Raw genomic sequence first — 18,005 nt, 5'->3', positions numbered from 1 at the left:
GGGCAATTTAGATTTTCGTGGGACTCAGAGGGATGAATGTGTATTTCTTTTTTGATCCTCCACCCTTTCAGCCTTTTTCTTTTTCTGATTTCTGTGGTATTAACTAACCTCAGCACCAAAGAAAGTCAGCAGCAACATGCACCACTGTGTAGCTTATTACGTTGTCTGTGTGTTCTTCTTGATCTGCATGCAGTTTACCTTGGGAGCCCAACTGCAGCCAGCTCAGCCTGGCTTTTGGGGGGGTGCAGAAGACGATTTTGCATTTCCATGAAGCGGAGTACCTCTAACTAGACAAAGTATTCCAGGCAAAATATGCACAATTCTCCTTCTAGTCAGTCCCACTAGGATGCCTTCCTCTTCAGACTTTGACATAGAACAACTCTTAGTGCTATTCTTTGCATAGGATCAAGTTTAAAGGGAGTTAAGCAAAGAAAACTTTCATTCGTATCTCTGAGCAATCAAAACAGTCAAAGGTCTTAGCGAATGATATGACAGGTTGCAGAATTGGAAGATGCTGATAAGTTCAGGTCATCAAAAATAATACCATGTCTTTAGAAGTCTTTAAATTGATTGAAAAATGCAAGATTTCTGTGAAATAATGCAACCTGAAAACCTAACCAGCCACATATTTCTTTGTCTTGAGAACCATAAACCTCTAGGATGCTCTAGTTTCATGTTTTAAATTTTTGTTTGTAGCCACATGGATGGAAAACTTAGTTTGTCATTTTTGTAAACTGAAACTGAGGATCCTTTGTAATTTAATGGGTTATGTACTTTCAGTTTTGATTAGTACTGAGTTTTTTGGATGCACTACAAACTTCACTTGCAGTCAGAATATGAGCGTCCTTGTCAACTTTTCAGTAAGCAGAGGTCAAACCAGAACGTGAGAATGGAACTTAAATATTCATGCTTGCATAAATTGTCCACAAAGAAGGTTTCTTATTATACACTGTCCATTTGCATGCTTAGTTAATAGTTTAGTGGTCACCATGAAGATGTCGACTGCTCCCTTACTGATTTATTTTATTCCATTTTGCATAAGTCTATGTACTTCTTCAGACGAGAGTATTAGTGTAATCTCTTTCTGCATGATAGGGACGTGGGTTCAATGCCTAAAAGCGTTGTAGCATTGTAAACCTGTTAGAAAGGAAGAGATCCTTGAAATATGCCATTTACCTATGCAGAGAAACTGACTAGAGATTCATACAGTCCTCAAAACACTGATACAGCTTCACTGTATCGTCTGTAAGTCTATGAACATCTGCCTCCAAAAAAACCCCACCTGGCAGACAAGAGAAAGATAATATGTATGAGAAGGTATTTGGAAGTATTTGAAGATGAAGCAACTACAAACAGTTACTGTACTGAAAGGAAGGCAGTTTTTTTACAGTATGGAGAAACAAGCTGGAGCAGGCATATTATGTGAAAGCTAACGTAAACTCTAATGAAAACTGGTGTGGTTTCCATGAACAGCCTGAAGGTTGTGGGGAAAAAAAACACATAATGAAAAAAAACGAAAAGACTTTGTGATCAGTGGTAGTGAAGTCCAGTGATGCAGCCATGTGAAGATAAAGAAAACCAGGAAACCAGGTGCTATCCACTATTGCTTCAGTCCAGTTTTTGGTGAGATCTTTGTCACCAGTGACTGTTCCACAGGAATGTTTGAGGATCTCTGCTCTGATCAGCTCCGTACCGATCTGAGCATGATGGTAAAATTCTCTGAATTGCTTAGTTGAAGTACAGCGAAGCTAAACCTGCCTTCAGTTGGGATAGTTGCAATGGTGAATCAGGCCAACACCTGAGAAAAGGTGACAATTGCAGAGAAGACAAAAAATCAGAGGTGGAACAAGACCTCCACCTGATTACTAGTGAGAGCAGAGCCTGCAATTTGGTTTTCCCTTTTTCACTGCGATGTCATTTAGTGAAATTGCCACCATGTGCCTGCAGAGGTGATGAGCCCCAGCTGACACCGCAAACAGCCAAGCTGCACAGAGCATGGTATCATCTGTGCAGCAGTTGATATGCCATATCTCTGGGGGCAAAAAAAAGTCGATCCAAGAGGCAGTATGAAACTGCTGAGAAACACAGTTTGGCTCTGCCAAACTCCTGTGTGGGTCAAATGCAAATGTGCTTGTAGGAAACAAGAGGCTAGTCAAAACCAGAGCAAGGGCAGCAACAGAGCCCTGTGATGGGCTCATCCTTGGGAAACTCAGAATTTCAGATCTGCTGCCCTGCGATGGTGCCTCTTCAACCCCTCCCCCCAGCAGTGCATCCTCTTGCCAAAGGGAACTGTAATTTTTATGAATGCCTTGAACTGCAGCCAGGTAATTACCTTCAGGAAATTTTCATTTTGCTAAATGTTAATCTATAGAGAGTGAGGGAAGAGGAGGGGGAAAAAAGCTACAAATTTAATGGCACAATAAACAACCATCTCGATTTAGAAGCCTTATAAAGGAAGCTCTAGTTATGATCTTCAGGGAAATATTCCGTTTCTGTGTTAGTCCTATGAGTATACTTTGCCTTTAGTAGGTATACGTGATGTCCACATACAAGACCCAACACATTGAATTCTGTTTGTGAACTACCCAAAATTAGCTTTGAGTAGCATTGGCCTACTGTAACAGCACTGGGTGTTATATTATTGCTTGAGACTTTTCAAGGATCAAAAAATAATATCTCTGCTGAAGAGGCTGTTTCCTCAATCTGACTTTCAGATTTATTTTCATTTTTTCACTTCTATTAATTTATTTCCTGCATTCCATTAAAAATGGCATTTACAGGTCAAGGGACATATTATTTGATTTGAAAAAGGAAAAAAAAAGAGATAAACTCCAAAAACAACAACAGCAAAAACCTCTCTGCCTTTGTTCATTGTGCACTTTACATTTTTCACATCTGTTGACTTCACGTGCATATTTTCTTCTTGCACGTAAAATTGATACAGCAAGATAAACATTCTCCCAACTGCTTCAGTAAGGGAACTTAATAATAGCTCTGATTATTAGTTTGTTTGGGTTTTTTTTCCAGAAGAATGCTAAAGCAGACTTTATTTTTTTATTGTTTCGCAACTAGCAGAGAGTTTGACCTTATCACACTAACTCCTAATGTATAAACGCAACACTAATGTACTAGAATTAAAAAATTGTATAATGACCTTTTCTTGGTTCAGCTATTAAAAATACGTTCCTACTCTTTCCTGCAAATTGGACCTGATGCAATTTATTCATTGATAAGTGGTTTGAGTTTTTTAGTATGGATATCTGTTTTTATTTTGGGAAAAAATATTCTGACTTTGTCATTTTGCAGAGTAAAAGCCATCAACATCTTGGACACACTTATATAGCCTTTATTTTATGTAGAAGAATAGTAGCCACAATAAGGAAACTCACTCTTCCTCCTTCTAGCTTGTACTCAAGTATTTGCGTTGGCTAGTTTTATCCAGCACTGTGTGGTTCAAGATGCCCATTTGTAAAATTAGTATATTACCCATCTCACATGCAAATTGAGACTTAATTAACAGATGTTTGTAACTGCTTTCACATCCTCCTAAGAATCCCACTATGTGAGTGCAAAGCAGTTGTTGCTGAGAGATGAAAACAACATTGGAGCAAAGGCGTTATTACAGATGGGGAGAGAGTTAGACGGGGGTGGTGGATTTTTTTGTTAAGATACTTTGGTACGTTTTTAAGACTCCATTTTTTTTGAAGTAGGTGAGGCACAAGACAGCAAAAGATATCTCCCACATAATAGGTGCTACTTCCTGCATAGCCTTCTACATCCTGCGTACATCAGGGTTTTAAAGCTTTAAAAAGCAAGCTCAGAGTTGAACGAAAAGACTGCTAGAACAGCAACGGGCATGTCGCAGCACACTTGAAGCTAACAGCTGTCAGGACACAGGAGATGAAAATGCAACCAATACACAGGCTACAGGAGAACTTGGCCTTGGGCATTTTGCTTTCACTTCAGTAGCTTTAACCCTTTGCACACCAGAAACCATTTTTAAACTTGAGGGAGCACGAAGGAGAAGAAAATCCTTTTTGAGTTGTTCCTAAAAATTGAAAATTCACAAGAAACTAGCAAATAGCTGCTGGGTCACAGTTATGAAGTACAGACAGTGCTGCATTTAGACAGCTTGGCTTTTATCCGTTTGTGAGCCATGTGTTTCCTCATATGGGAACTACTGCCGACCCAATTTTAATCAGTTGCAATTTTGCTTTTACATCTAAATTAGAATAGCTTGGAATGAACAGGAACTGGAAAGAAAAGTCTGATCAGAAGCGTTTCTCTAAAGCAATAACTCTCTCAGTTTAGCTTCATTGAGCATCTCCAGTCTGATATTCATAATTTTACTCAAGCATTACCAGAGCTATAACTGATGTATTTTACATCAACCTCCTGAATGCAAATTTAAAGACAGTTCATGAGCTATATGAGAAAGACCTCACTCTGTAGAACGTGTACATACAAGTATGGCTTGGGAGACTGGAGATGAAGAATGGAAACTTTCGCTTCTGTTGTCTTGAATCTACCTTGATTTGGAAGCGAACAAAAATATCCTTTCCTGATGACTGGTTGGAGGCCAATGTGAAACCAGTCAGTGGTATCAATTACTGCAAGTAAGCAGACTCATATTTGGCACATTTATCAGCAGAGACCAATATATCTCACAGCCAAGCTGAGGCACGTTAGCAGGACAGTGCTTGATTTGTGGCTAAAATCTGATCTGCAGCCCAACAAAATTTCTCTCTGAGCCTGTTGCTCCTGCACGTTCCACCTGTATTAAAAACAGTTAAAAAAAACAGCAATATACAAGCTTCTGCTAGCGTCTTTTTCCATGCTTATTGTCTGAAACAAAGCCTAATTATCACAATCCCTTCCTTGATATTTTCTTTTGACTCACCCAATTTTCTACAGCCTTGATATCTAGAGCATAAATGCCAAGGCTGAAGCGTGCATTCAATTAGAAGATGACTCTTGACTGACCTACATAACAGTTCATTCATGAGATAATGTGACCTGGAGTCATGGAGATAGAAGTCAGTTGATTGAGCTGGGTTGGCTGTGTACACTGCAAACTCTCCAGTGACTGAGGAATCATCTAAAATTAGACATACGCTGTATGTTATCGAGTGCCTTTCAGATCTGGCTCTATTTCAGTAATATTTCTTTTATGAGATGGACGTATAATTTGTCACATTGTAATCCTTTAATGCTTAACTTTATTAGCATGAAGTACTTAGGTATCAAATAAAATGAGCAATTAAGTGATTTATATTTAAGGTCTGCTCTCCGCTCAGGGCTTAGGTAGCCAGCCTCCCATGAAGTGGCAAGAGCATGCACAGTATTTACCACTTCCTTCGGAGAGCTACAAAATGGTGCTTTTTGAAGATGAATCTAGTTGTGCGTGTAAATCCCAACTGACTGTTACTGCATGGCAAGTTAATATGTATATTTGTATTAAGGATTATTATGTGTTTCTAGTGAGCTTGCAGCTTTCAGCTGTGGGGGGAAAAAAAAAGTTAACCAGCAAGCAAAATGGTTTAAGCGTAACAATTTAGCGACACTTTTCGTATTACTAAGCCACAAAGGAAGCTCAGATAAAAGTTGTAGGTCGGTAAAAAACCTTCATGAGCATGCTCGTGAAGTGAGGTGGTTCAAGACAAGCTGCAGCTCTCACTTCCAGATCTAAGGGACTGTGAGGTATTTAAACGATTTTTTTTTATCCCATCTTGTCTTAAAGATTCGTTAACAGAATAGTATGAAATTATCTTGTGTCTTCTAGAGCATAAGTTCCTCTTTATTTCTTTTTTTTTTTTCTTTCTTTTTTTCCATCTGTAAGCGTGGTAGGAGACGTGGTAGGAGGACTCTGTCACATTGAGTCCTGGGTTCCTCTCAGATGAAGCCGCTTCAGCGCTGGCGGATGGATGTCATGAGGAGGAAGGGGAGACATTTTGAGGGAGGTTGTGATGCTCTTCAAATCACATTTGGGGCATAGCGCTACAGCTTTTAAGGTTTTGTCTATGAGTAGGTGCATCTCATGATTGTTACATGTGTGTTTAAAATGCAGGTTGCATGCTATTTCCTTCTCCCTCTTCAGTGTGCTTGTTTGGTGCTTAACTCCATGCTGGCACGGGTCAGATCCTCTCTAAGAGAGGTAAAGATTAATCAAAGAGCACAGGAGCTTGTTGTCAATCTGTCTGGGAGGGAGGGTTCATGAGAGTCTTTTGTGAGTTTCTTAGTTTATTCTGCAGTTTTTTGGGGCTTTTTTTTGTATGAGAAATAATAAGGAAGTGACTGTCTCAACAGAAGTAAAAAAGCATTTAATTTAATCTTTCAATTTGTATGTTTTGCAGTACTTTCGTACAATCCATTTTTTTATGCTGACTACACGTGGTTTGGCTTTGAGTGAAGAAAGCATTGTGTGGGCTGGCAGAAGGGAGCAGGAGAGAAACTTTTATTTCGGGGGTGGGGGGGAAGTTTTGTGTTTTAGGTAGACCTGGCTGCAAGCTGAGGCAGAAATTGCACAGGGCCCAATTAGTGCCTGTTACCTTTTGTGTTTGCCTTTGATTGGTTGTAGAGTCAGAGGTTTAATTAAGCAGAAATGGGGATGTTGAGTTAATGTTCATTATAACTAAAATCGAAACAGCTGTTTACCTTGCCAAAGCCTTGTGTGTTAATGTCCATAAATCTCACCCCAAGGAGAAGTCAGAGGAACCATCCCCTGTAAAACACGCCTTTCCAGATAGTGTGTTATATCATTTTACGTACTCATTTTCGCAACATTTTCTAATCATATTAATTAGCACATTAGGGTATAATTCTTATTGTCTACAGAAATTACTTCAATTAAATCTATTAACATGTTATCATGATTGTTATATTATTATTATTTGCTTTGTTAGTACTTAAAAACTACTCTATCAAACCCGAATGTCTGAAATTTGCATAAAATTGCAGTGGCTGTATTTTCCTCTTAACCGATGGATCACGTCTCACTGTAAACTTCCAGAATAATCTCTGTCTCTGTACTAGGGTTTCTACAGTCGGTAAAGATGTGAGAGGCTGTGACTGTCCCACAAGATGAGGCTAAAAGGAGTTTGTCTTGATTAGCCTCTGCGGTGGCCAACAGGAGTGTGACAACTGTGCAGAAACATATGGAAAGAGTAAATGCCACAGAGAAGCAGTAATGGATATAAATTGGCCATATTCATAGTAAAAAATTATTAGAGTTCGGTGTTGTGGTTTTTTTTTTTTCCTTTGTCTGGGTGTTGGGGTTTTGGCCTCGCTGTCTTGTAGGAGCCATGAAAGCAAGAGGCATAGCTAGCTTTAATATCAAACATTGTTACACTCATAATCTTTATACAGGCAAAATGAAATGTGCCCTCTGTGTAAAGGCAAAAATTTATTGTTAGCGTAATTGAAATCTTAACGGTCCAATCAAAGAATTATTATTACTCCATATCTACTTATTAAGAGAAAAGAGAGAATACTGTTACAGTGGGGAAAAGCTTCAGTGATAAAAAATTTTAAATGGACATACACACATTTCTGAGTATTTACCCCTTTCTGTGGTCTTTTAATCACCCTCCATGGGTCATGAGGCTGTTAGCTTTATTTTTGGAGCTGGAGAGTGGTTATGGCAGGTTGTCGGTTACCAAGGGCTTCACTGGGAGGTGTATATTCATAGCAGGAGTTTCTTCTTCCTCTTTTCTGCAAGAAGTATGATGCTGATTTCTTCCTCTTAATTTTGAGATCTGCTTCTGGCTATTTTTGTTTTCTAACATATTTTTACACCTTGTGCTTTCTTCATAAGTTACAACACCACTTTATCCCTGGATTCACTGTGTACACCATGTCTTACATTTGTCAGATCATTTCTTCTTTATTGCTAAAACCACAAGTTTGCATTTCTTTAGGCAGATGTGGAATAATTTTTGTAGCCCTGGTGTCTTGATTGTCAATCTGTGCCCTCTCTGATATTACCTCTGGCGTCCACTGCTCTACACTGCATCGTGTGTCGCCTCTTCTGAGGCCTCTGTTTATCATACCGTGTCTGTCTTCCTCTGCACTCTGTCATTATCCTAGGATCATAAATATTTAATCTGATGCAGAGTAACTACTTGTTACTACTGTCTGTATAAAAATTACGCTTAAGCTACATCATTATGCAAAGATAAGCAAAAGTAAAATAAATTAGGCAATACCCCACCTGGTCATTAGGAAAATTGCTGCTACAGCTAAAGCAGCTAAAATGAAACTCTAGGCTGGGCAACGTAAGTGTAGGCAAGCCTGACATGCCTGGGTCCTGGAGCCGTGCAGACTCAGCACAAAGACTGTGGCCTATTACTGGCACCAGCAACACTGTGTTTACTGGGCTACAGGGCTTGAATGTGATGAATGAGATCATTATTTGGGCTTACCCATATTGGCTGGGGACCAAGCTTGGTGACACATGATGTCCTCTCTTGTCTTAGGTTCCCAGCAACTGTTGAAATACAGTTTGTACAGCAGATGTATATTGGTGTACTGTTAGCAGAGAAGTTGAACAGAAAACAAGAAAATTGATCTAACTGAGATAGATAATTGCTGTCTTTATTCTGAGCCTTACATATTCTATTCATCTTCATGATATTGCTGTACAAAAGCTGTTATCCTCTTTTACAGACATAGTATTTACCTACATTTGCCCTAGGACGCCTCTATAGTCAATGGAAAGACGTTGCTACCTCTGGTTTAGTCCACCTGAAGTCTGAATTGCACTCTAAAATGTTATTTCTCTTCATGGACTAAATAGGAAATCCTGCACACATAGATTTAATAAATCTGAGCCAAAGAGATTAGAGATTTGTCTGCAGCAGATGAGTTTCAGAGCCTGTGCTTTCGCAGCTGTTACTAGTAACTAGCTTAGCTTGAATTTATTTTGTATATGGTATACATAGGCGACTGCTGTAGTTTAGATCGTACTCTTATTACACCCCAAATAAGACATGTCCACAGGAGGTCTATGACTGAGCATGGAATTAAATTTTCTTATTTCAGATGAGAAGGTAATGCCCTAACCAGTTCTCATCCATGTAATGCGGTCAGTGGCACTACTCAGTTCTTTTCAGTTTGGCTGTTGCTCCAAACTGTTAAACCATCTGCTGGTGGTAGCCGAAAAGATGACAATATAATAGATTGCCAGAAAAAGTTAAGATGCCTAACATCTGCTCTCCACCAAGCTTGGGCATCTTTTCTGTAATGATGTTCCATCATCTCCTGACATAGTAATAAAAGATGCCTCCTCTGAAGTTCTTGCAAATTCAAATTATTTGCAGCTGGACCAATATTCCACTTATCTGTCCTCTTGCAAATTTTGGGCCTAAATAGGGAATACCAATAGAAAAGTGAGAAGACAAGGGCAGGACAACAAACAGTTTCTTGAAGTTCCTGGCTATAATTAAAACTTGCATCTACTCATTCTTCATTATCATTGATGAAGAACTATCTAATGATGGCAAGCAGAATTTTGCAAGACAGAAACTGCTACCTCTTCAAAGCCACATGACTATATCCTGGAATTATGTTCTGCATAATATTTTAATCACATAACAGTTTGCTTAGTAGTGTGGGCCACACTGGTTAGTGTAAACAGAATCCAAACGTACTCTAGATAAGATTATGCAGCTCTGAAGGTGTTGGTAGGCGGACACTGTTGGGAAAATATACACATAATATTTACCTAAAATGCTCCTGGAGCCTCTTTTGGTGTTATTAGTCTGTCATGAAAATCTGCAAACACACGCTTATCAAAAACTCACTGCAAAACATTAGGCAGTTTGCGAAGTCAAATATACAGAGGGATGGGTGCCACTGCAGTTAATAGTTGAGCTGTGACTTCACTTACATCCAACTGCAAACATAATTAAATTAGAAAAAGTCCTGAACCAAACCTAAGAGGTATAGCCTACTTGGAATGCAAAGATGAACTTGGATCCCATCCTACTGCTTTGATCTCCTCAAGTGAAACTGTAGGAGCCCAAAGTCCAGAACCGAGTCCATGTTAGAAGGTGTCAACCACCCCAGTAGTTGCCACAGTGTTCTGATCATTATTGGTTTACAAGCTTGCACAGAACAATGTGATATAAGAGAAAAGACTTCTAGCCTGTAGGGCTTGCTGAGGTTGGCATGGCACTAATTTGAGGGATTTTCCTTGCAATAAGTAAACGATATATGTTGATTTCTAGTTTTCTAAGTTTCTTCTAGACTAAAAATCTCCTCCTAAGGCATGATCTCTCCAAGCGTTATTGATTTTTTTTAATATTCTTAATTCCTCTCACACACACCTGCTAGGGCCATGTGAACAGGCAAGGGAGGAGCACTGAGATCCCTCCTTAGCAGATCTCCTGCAATTTTAAGCCAGCTCAGTGAAATTCCACAGGATGTGAATTGCAGAAGGATGATCCTTGTAAACAAATGCTAAATAATATGAGGTAGTTAAAATTAACAAAAGAACACAAACATAACAAAAAAAATGTATATACCTAAATACTCCAGTAGACATCACAATGTAGTAAACCAACTAGATTTGATCCTGGAGAGTATCTTCTGGACTATATTCCTGTAAGTTCTGTTCTGCCACAGATCTCTCATCCATCTGTCCATGAAAATCTATTCTTGCAGGTCTAGAATTGAAATTAACAGTAGTCTGCACCTTTCACTTTGCAACTTCTCCTTACCACTTTCTATCTCATGACTAGACCACAGGGCTGCTGGTTCGTGTTCCCTAAGTCCGGCAAGTTTTTCCTGAGCTAGACCCTGTAGAAGCCATAAGCAAGCTATATTTTTGCTTCTGTAGTTTGGCAAGCACCAGATATGTTGTGGTGACAGCTGAAATAAGGACCCAGTAGGCCAGCAACAGGAATGTCAGTAACAGAGAGCATCGTGGTTATGGTTAAACAGAGATTCCTGCCTAGGAATGGGCACTCAGGTTTGTGTCATACTCTGCTAGCCTGGAGGAGTCCTGGAGGTTACTCAGATGAGCTGATGCATTTTGTATGGACCAGTGCTGTCTGGAAAAAGTGGGAGGGTAAAAGTCATCTGCATGTGTCCCTGACTGACATGTTTAACCTAATGGGCTACAAATGCAGAAAAATAGAATTAAATCTGTAGCTGTCACTGTCTTGTCCCAGCGTGGTGACCAGCTGTGACTGACTGGTCGTAACAGGCAGTTTGCCTTTTTAAAGGTTTTATTTATAGCGTTATCTTTTAGAGGAAGGTGTGAGACTGGTGTATTTGCTGGATAGCAATGTCAGAAAGGATGTCTGCCGCAGAGTAGAGGTGGTGTTTCTAATCAAGCTGGGACCGAATGGGCTTTCCTAGAGGAGCATGGTGAGGTTTCTAAACAACTTGAAGGAGTTAGTTCAGAGCAGTCATTAATCAGTCATTAAAAAGCGATTGCAAATGTCACTGCTTTCTGTCCATCTCTAGTGTTTCTCCCCCTGAAAGCATGCCCCTGAAAGCTCGACACCATTCTGCAGGTTTAGCAGTAATTTGAATGCAACAAATTGTACCTGCAAAGCACAGATGTTGAAAGCTGAAAAATCTGAAGGTGCCTTATGTTTCCTGTAATTGAAAGCAGGTGCCCTGAAGGAAGCAGAGATTCTGTTGCAGTTTATGAAGTATCTAGTTGGCAGAGCAGGCAAAAAATACCCTCTAAAGCTTCATTGACTAGGTCTGGATAAAACGGATTAAAGCTGTTGTTTTACGATAGCTCTAAGGATCTCCAATAAGGGATCGAGGTCCTATTGTGTTGGACACCATAGACAAAAGGAATTAAATCGCAGAGTTTAGACTACTGAATAAATTGAACTGTATTTATTTAAAGGATAGGATGAGGGGGGAGACCATGATAACCCTGATTTGTGCAGCTCTGAAAATCAGGCCCAGCATCTCCAGCACTTTGGATCTGTTCCGTTTTGGCTAGGGATGGATTTTGCATCCCAAGTTAGCATCTCCCAGTTGTTCTCGTTCTTCATACTTCTGTTATTGCTTTCAGTGAGCTCTCAGTATAGTAGGTTACCGATCTATGTTTTGCTTTAGTCATTGCATACAAAGAATCCAGATCTAAAAATGAATAAAAACTGTGAGAGGTTATGTTTCCAAGGATGACTTTTTGGGAAGCAGTCTGTAACGGGAAGCCTGCAGGAGAAAGAACAGGAATGAAATGCAGGATGCGTCCTGGCTGTAGCACACGAGGCTTTAGAAAGGGCTTTTTTAGTGTGTTTGTGCCTCAATTTACTTATGGAGAGTGGTAAAAGCCCCAAGGGTGCTCTGAGAATTATTCATTTGATGTTTGTGGGGTTTTTTTTGCGTGTCCTGTGGTACTTTTAAGACATGTAAGAGCCAGATGTTATTACCCCACAGAATTTAGCTGAATTGCATTCAAGCTGAGCATAGCCTCTGCATGTAGGTAGTAGTCAAGACTTGAAGACAGAAAAACTAACTTAACAGAAAAGCCCCCCAAAATATCAAAACTTACAAATGCTTCCAGTCAGCTTTGTAGCGCTGCAGGTTTGAGCAAGCCAGAACTATTTCCCTTTCTGTTCTGTGTTTCAGTATCTATACCAAGGACAGAAAGAGGAAACAACTTTGATCAAAACATTTTTCAGCTTTCTCTAACGAAACCGATAGTGCCTGGCAGGGTATCATAGTACAGTTATTTCATCTCCCCCAAAATGCTTTCGCCAAGTTCTGAAGGTGCTAAGTGACCTGCGTGCACCAGGCTCAAAGCTCTTGCTCTGAGTCTTCAACTGCTCTTTGAAGATGCTGCAGTGCTTTCACGATACTCTCTTTCTCTTTGGATTGCCCACCATTTTTTTCTCTCCTTCGGTAGCAGGCAGACATTTTCTAGGAAATTCTCTTCTTTAGCCTATTGAACCACGTGAAAGAAAGAAGAAATATCTTTTGTCTGCATTGTGGCAGAGATCATCGATTTTGCTGAGAAAACTGAGAATTATGTTTACCACCTTTCACTAATGGACCAGAATAGATAGGAAAATTTGTGTACCCGATAAGTGGAAGAAAAGGCCTGGCTTTCAGTAGGTATTTGTCAGGTTTTCATTCTTTTTGACAATCTTATTTAACTGACTTAATACTGGATCTCAATTCCAGCCAAATTTTTAAAACTAGGAAGTTAATGACTATCCTCATAATTTTTCTCTGTATAACCTCCCATACATGAAAGGTCATTGTCAGTCAGACTGTACCGTTTGGCATCAAGATGAATGTAGAAGCTGAAGAGGATTTAAAAATACATGATCTGGCATTTGAAACTCAAGTCTGGGAGTTGAGTCCTGCTTTCATGCCTTTACCTGCTAAGCTCTTTGTTTCTTATAAGCTGTGTTTACAGATTTAATAATCTTTTTTGTCCTAGCATATGGCCATGGGGAAAGTCCTGCAGAGGCTGAGTCAAATTATAGGTAGATGGAAGAAGTGATGCTACCACTGTCTTTAGAGACATCTATGTGCAGCAAGTACATAAAATAGGATTAATGGTCTCCACACCTCACAGAACCTGAAAGAGGAGTCCGTTTACCTAAAAATCCTTAGCAGGGCTGTCTGGTCCCCTTGTTTCTTATTATTGACTGTAGAAAGAAGGGAAAGTGGCTGGGTTACTAATGTGGTACTTACCAAGGCTTCTGTAGCTCAGTGAAATCAGTCTGAGTGTTACTGCCTTAATTTTCCCATCTGTGAAACATGCGTTATGTCTCACAGTGGAATCATGATTCTTACCACTTCTGCATTCAGAATGCTTGGAGAAAGAAGGCCAAGTTAAAAGACAAGATGGTATTCTGATCAGTGTGTTGTCTGCAATGTACAGTGTGGAAGTATTGCATAGATACATATGTGGACATACACAGCATAAAATTGTAGCGCAGAAAAATAAATTAGCACTAGATGTTTTATGAGTAATATTTCTTTGTGCAGTAAAGTTTTTAGGTGTTATTCTTGGGTATCTTTGGAAAATAGTTAAGTATTTCCAGTCAGTCTTGAAAATACTTATTTTAATGTGCACAGCAAAGGTGGAGGATCTTTATTTATTACTTGAATATTTGCAAGCAGTTAGGGCTCTGTGCGTACTGTCTCTGCATCTGCTGGTTAACTATCTTATCGTTAGCTGTTCACTTTTGCTAATTGCATTAACCTGTAAAATAAAAAATATATACCTACATTTATTAGGCATCATTAAACAGTCAGCAGACAGCAGTCAGCCAGCCTGCAACATTGCCTAATTGTTCTTATAAACTTTATGACAAATTATTTCCAAACTTCAGACCTTTGTATGAAATGAAGCCTGTCCAAATCATAGAATCATAGAATGGTTTATGTTGGAAAGAACTTTAAGATCATCCATTTCTAACCTCCCTAGCATGGGCAGGGACACCTTCCACTAGATCAGGTCATTCACAGCCTCATCCAGCCTGGCTTCAACACCTTTGGGGATGAGGTTTTCACAGCTTCTGGGCAACCTGTTCCAGTACCTCACAGTAAAAAATTTCTTCCCTGTATCTAATCTAAGTCTCCCCTCTTTCATGTCATCCATTTGTGTTTCTCTTAAATCACACAAAACTCCCTCGTGACGTTCTTGGGGCTTCTACACTTCCAGTGCCATGTGTTTTGGCACAAATTTTTCTTTATTCATCTTGCCAGCTGTGTCCCCCCCATCACTGGGTTTGAATTGTGGTGAAAGTATTAAGATAGTTCAAAAAGATGGAGAGTATCATGGTGATTAGATTTTAGGGAAATCTCATTGAGGATATTAAAAAAAAATCTTTTTTACTCTGTCGAGCCGTATAGTTTAGAGATGATTTGTACGTTAGTGCTCTTCACTGATGGTTCTTGGACCTTGAAGCACACCATTATGTAGATAGTCTGGTGGTGTCTGACCATCTTATCTGGCTTTTAAGGTATTTAAAATGTCAACTTGAAACTTTGGAATCGAACTGGCCAACAGGTCTTTGTAATTTAGTCTCCGTCTTTGAAGTTGTTTTAGCGGGAAGTGGTTTTAAACTGCGCGTTTAGCATTCACTCGCGGGGTTTTTCTTTCTTTGTCTGCAGTAACTTCTCCTATGGAAGCAGAACTAAAGGGTTTGTGAAAGGCTGACCTCATGGGTGCTCACAGATCCTACACTGAACCCCAAATTACTCCAAAAGCATTTCCTTAGGGGCTGGTAAAAGTTTCCTGTAATTTCAGCCACTGAGATGTGATGTTCTGAATGACTCCCACTTTTATACTTGTATGTCTAATTGCATATCTTAGAGAGTGGAGGTTGCTACTGTGTAGGAACTTTTCCCTTCAAATGTGTGTTACTTTGTTATATTTTTTTATGGATTTGACTTGCATAATATCAGCTCTTGTTCTAGAATAACTTTCTGATGTTTAAAGTACAAGCTGAGTTTGCAATTTGATATAACCTACACAGAGCTTTCTCTTCTGTTTTTGGGTACAGAGAAATCAAGTATTTACTTACTTAGGATGCCGAGGTTATCGAGCACTATAAAATATCCTTCACTCATTCCTACATCCAGTATGTTGTTGTATACAGAGAAAAAAATCTCAATCACTAACTGCTGCAAATTGCCATTTGCAGAGAAGTGGGGCAGGTTTTCTGAATGAAATCTCTGATCATCTGGTGATGTTTAGCCTCTGCAAGAGAGTTGTTCTTCACTAGTAGGTGGCTCATAATTTATCAAAACCAAAAGACTTTGATGCTCTCTATCCTGTCTCTTAAGACTGAGCTGCTGCTGTGGTGCATGAGATAAGGTTATGCTGCCCCTGGAAAAAGAATTCAATTTTTTCATATTCTCTGATATTTCAGTGACATCTCTTCATGATGTGATGGCTTTCCATTGTCACTTCTCATTTTTGTAAAGTATTACTAAGTGCTCCTAGTGCTAGTAGTAATAGGATCATGTGATAACTCAGGTAGGAATATCCCTCAGGAGGTCTCTAGTCCAATCTCCTGCTCAAAACTGGGTTAGCTGTTAGGTCAGACCAGGTTGCTCAGGGCTTGGTATAGTTGGGTCTATAGGTGGAGATTGTGTAGTGTTTCTGGGCAGCCTGTTCCAATGGATGACTGTGCTCATGGGGAAAATATTTTCCATTCTAACCAGTAAGATACTCTTCTTTTAATTTACATATGCTCTTTGTTGTTTTCCCATCATTGTGCCATGCAATGAACCTGGTCCCGTTCAGCCTGGAGAGGAGAAGGCTTTAGAGGAACTTTCACATAGTTATGGGAGACTATTGATAAGGCAAGAATATTGATATGTCAGGCGCTTGGAATGGCATATATTCCAACACCATTTTATCAATGAAAGTGGATTCACTCTTTGAGAAGTCTTTGGAAGAAAATATTTTGAAGAAAAGTGATACAGTTTCTGCTTATCAGCCATGTGTCTGAATTTAAGGGGTTCTGCCCCTCTTTCTAGTCTTTGATGTAGGGAACCTATTCTGCATTGCATGACATCTTGCTGTCTCATGACTGAGATTGTATGGATTGCCTTGGTCTTTTGAACATCCATGATCCATTGGCAGTCTACTGATAGGTGCAGTGAGACTTGTTCTGCTCCAAGTCTTCTGAACAGATATTACAGAGTTTTTTACCTCAATGTCTAACACTTATGTATGCAAAAATAAGAATGGTTGTCTCCATTTTTGCATGTTGTCTGAATTTGCTCTCCAGTAGCTGTCTCATGGTAACTTACTGCCTGAAGTTATACAAATTGCTGCTACAAGGGGTTAATGCTTTAGGAAATGCGGAAATTGTTTGTTGTTTAGACAGTACCTATCAGTCTGGGTAGGAAGTATACAAAAACTTGTTTCATTCATTGTAAGGCGGAGTAGCACCCAAAGGCAAAGAATTGCATCAGTCTTCTCTAGATATTTAATAACATACTTACTTTAATTAAAAAAAAAATCTGCCAATAAATACGCACGTATTTGAGCTGATTTTTTAAAAACCATTTGGGACTATGCTTTTATTTCCTTGTTGTATATCTCTATAGCTTTTTTTGCATTTTTTTTCTGTAATGTTAAGAGAGAAATAAAAGCGGATTACTAGCCTAGGATAACTCTCTAATTTATAATTTCTCAATCTTACATGGCCCTGTTCCCCCAGCAAGCAGATTACGCAGGTTCTAACTGCAGACCTAAATGAAACAAACTTCTGCAGTATTTTATTTCTGATCAGAAGAAAAATGTGTGCATGTATTTATTTAATGAAAAGAATATCCTTTCGAGTCCTTTCAAAGGACTTGCTGCGTTTCTCATTTTGGGGTGTTTGCTACAATCACTAATGCTACTTGCAGTGTCTCCAAAGCATACCTGCAAATTTCACAAAAACAGAGCAACTTCTTAACTGTCTTCTGAATCGGTCATGAAAGTAAAAACTGGGGAAGAGAGAAAAGAGAGGATTTAATTTATGGGAATTTGTTTACCAGGAGAGAGACAGGGCACTTCTGTTCCTGGAGTAATGCTTAATAGCCAGATTGTAATGCATTTTAACTGAAGATATTACTAAAAAACAGGGTTAAATATTTTTTAAAGCTATTTAAACTTCAGTACTACCTATGTAAAAGCATATGAACAGCTTTACAGAAACAAACTAAATGGTGGCCTAACCTAGTAGACTCTTCCACAGAAGCCTATAGAAAATGTATAACTAAAAATAAACAAAAGAATAGTTAGATTGCTGAAGGATTATTCTTTTCCCCTGCAGACTCTTTCAGATGTTTTCAAACTGTAACATGGTAACTTCCAAGCCTGAAGTTGCACCTACATGTTGGTCTTAAATAGCTTTTGTTGGGTTTATTTTCCACCTGGGAAGAATTCAGTGGGTCCTTCCGGGTCCTCATACTCTCTGCTATTTTGAGAGAGAAGAGCTGAAAGTGCTTTCATGATATCACTGTTTGCTGCTACATTATTACACCCTCCTGTACATTAATAGCACTGAGCTATTAGC

At 39.2% G+C, this 18,005-nt stretch overlaps 1 protein-coding gene across 15 annotated transcripts in view; it reads left to right on the top strand.

Moving 5' to 3' along the window:
• Positions 1-18,005, top strand: part of CELF2 (CUGBP Elav-like family member 2) — a 549,079-nt gene that overhangs the window by 342,821 nt on the left and 188,253 nt on the right. Inside the window, exon 1 of one of the 15 annotated variants that reach the window (XM_054084657.1) lies at positions 5,629-5,700. The exons of the other annotated variants lie outside the window; for them this stretch is intronic. The gene's annotated coding sequence lies outside the window, so the exon portion shown is untranslated. Of the gene's footprint in view, positions 1-5,628; positions 5,701-18,005 lie in introns of those variants that run through there. 15 annotated transcript variants of the gene reach the window in all.

The sequence above is a fragment of the Cuculus canorus genome, chromosome 1 (assembly GCF_017976375.1).
Source record: "Cuculus canorus isolate bCucCan1 chromosome 1, bCucCan1.pri, whole genome shotgun sequence".
NCBI classification, from domain to species: domain Eukaryota; kingdom Metazoa; phylum Chordata; class Aves; order Cuculiformes; family Cuculidae; genus Cuculus; species Cuculus canorus.
The sequence above is the reverse complement of the archived record's forward strand: the minus strand, read 5'-3'. Positions and strand labels throughout refer to the sequence as shown.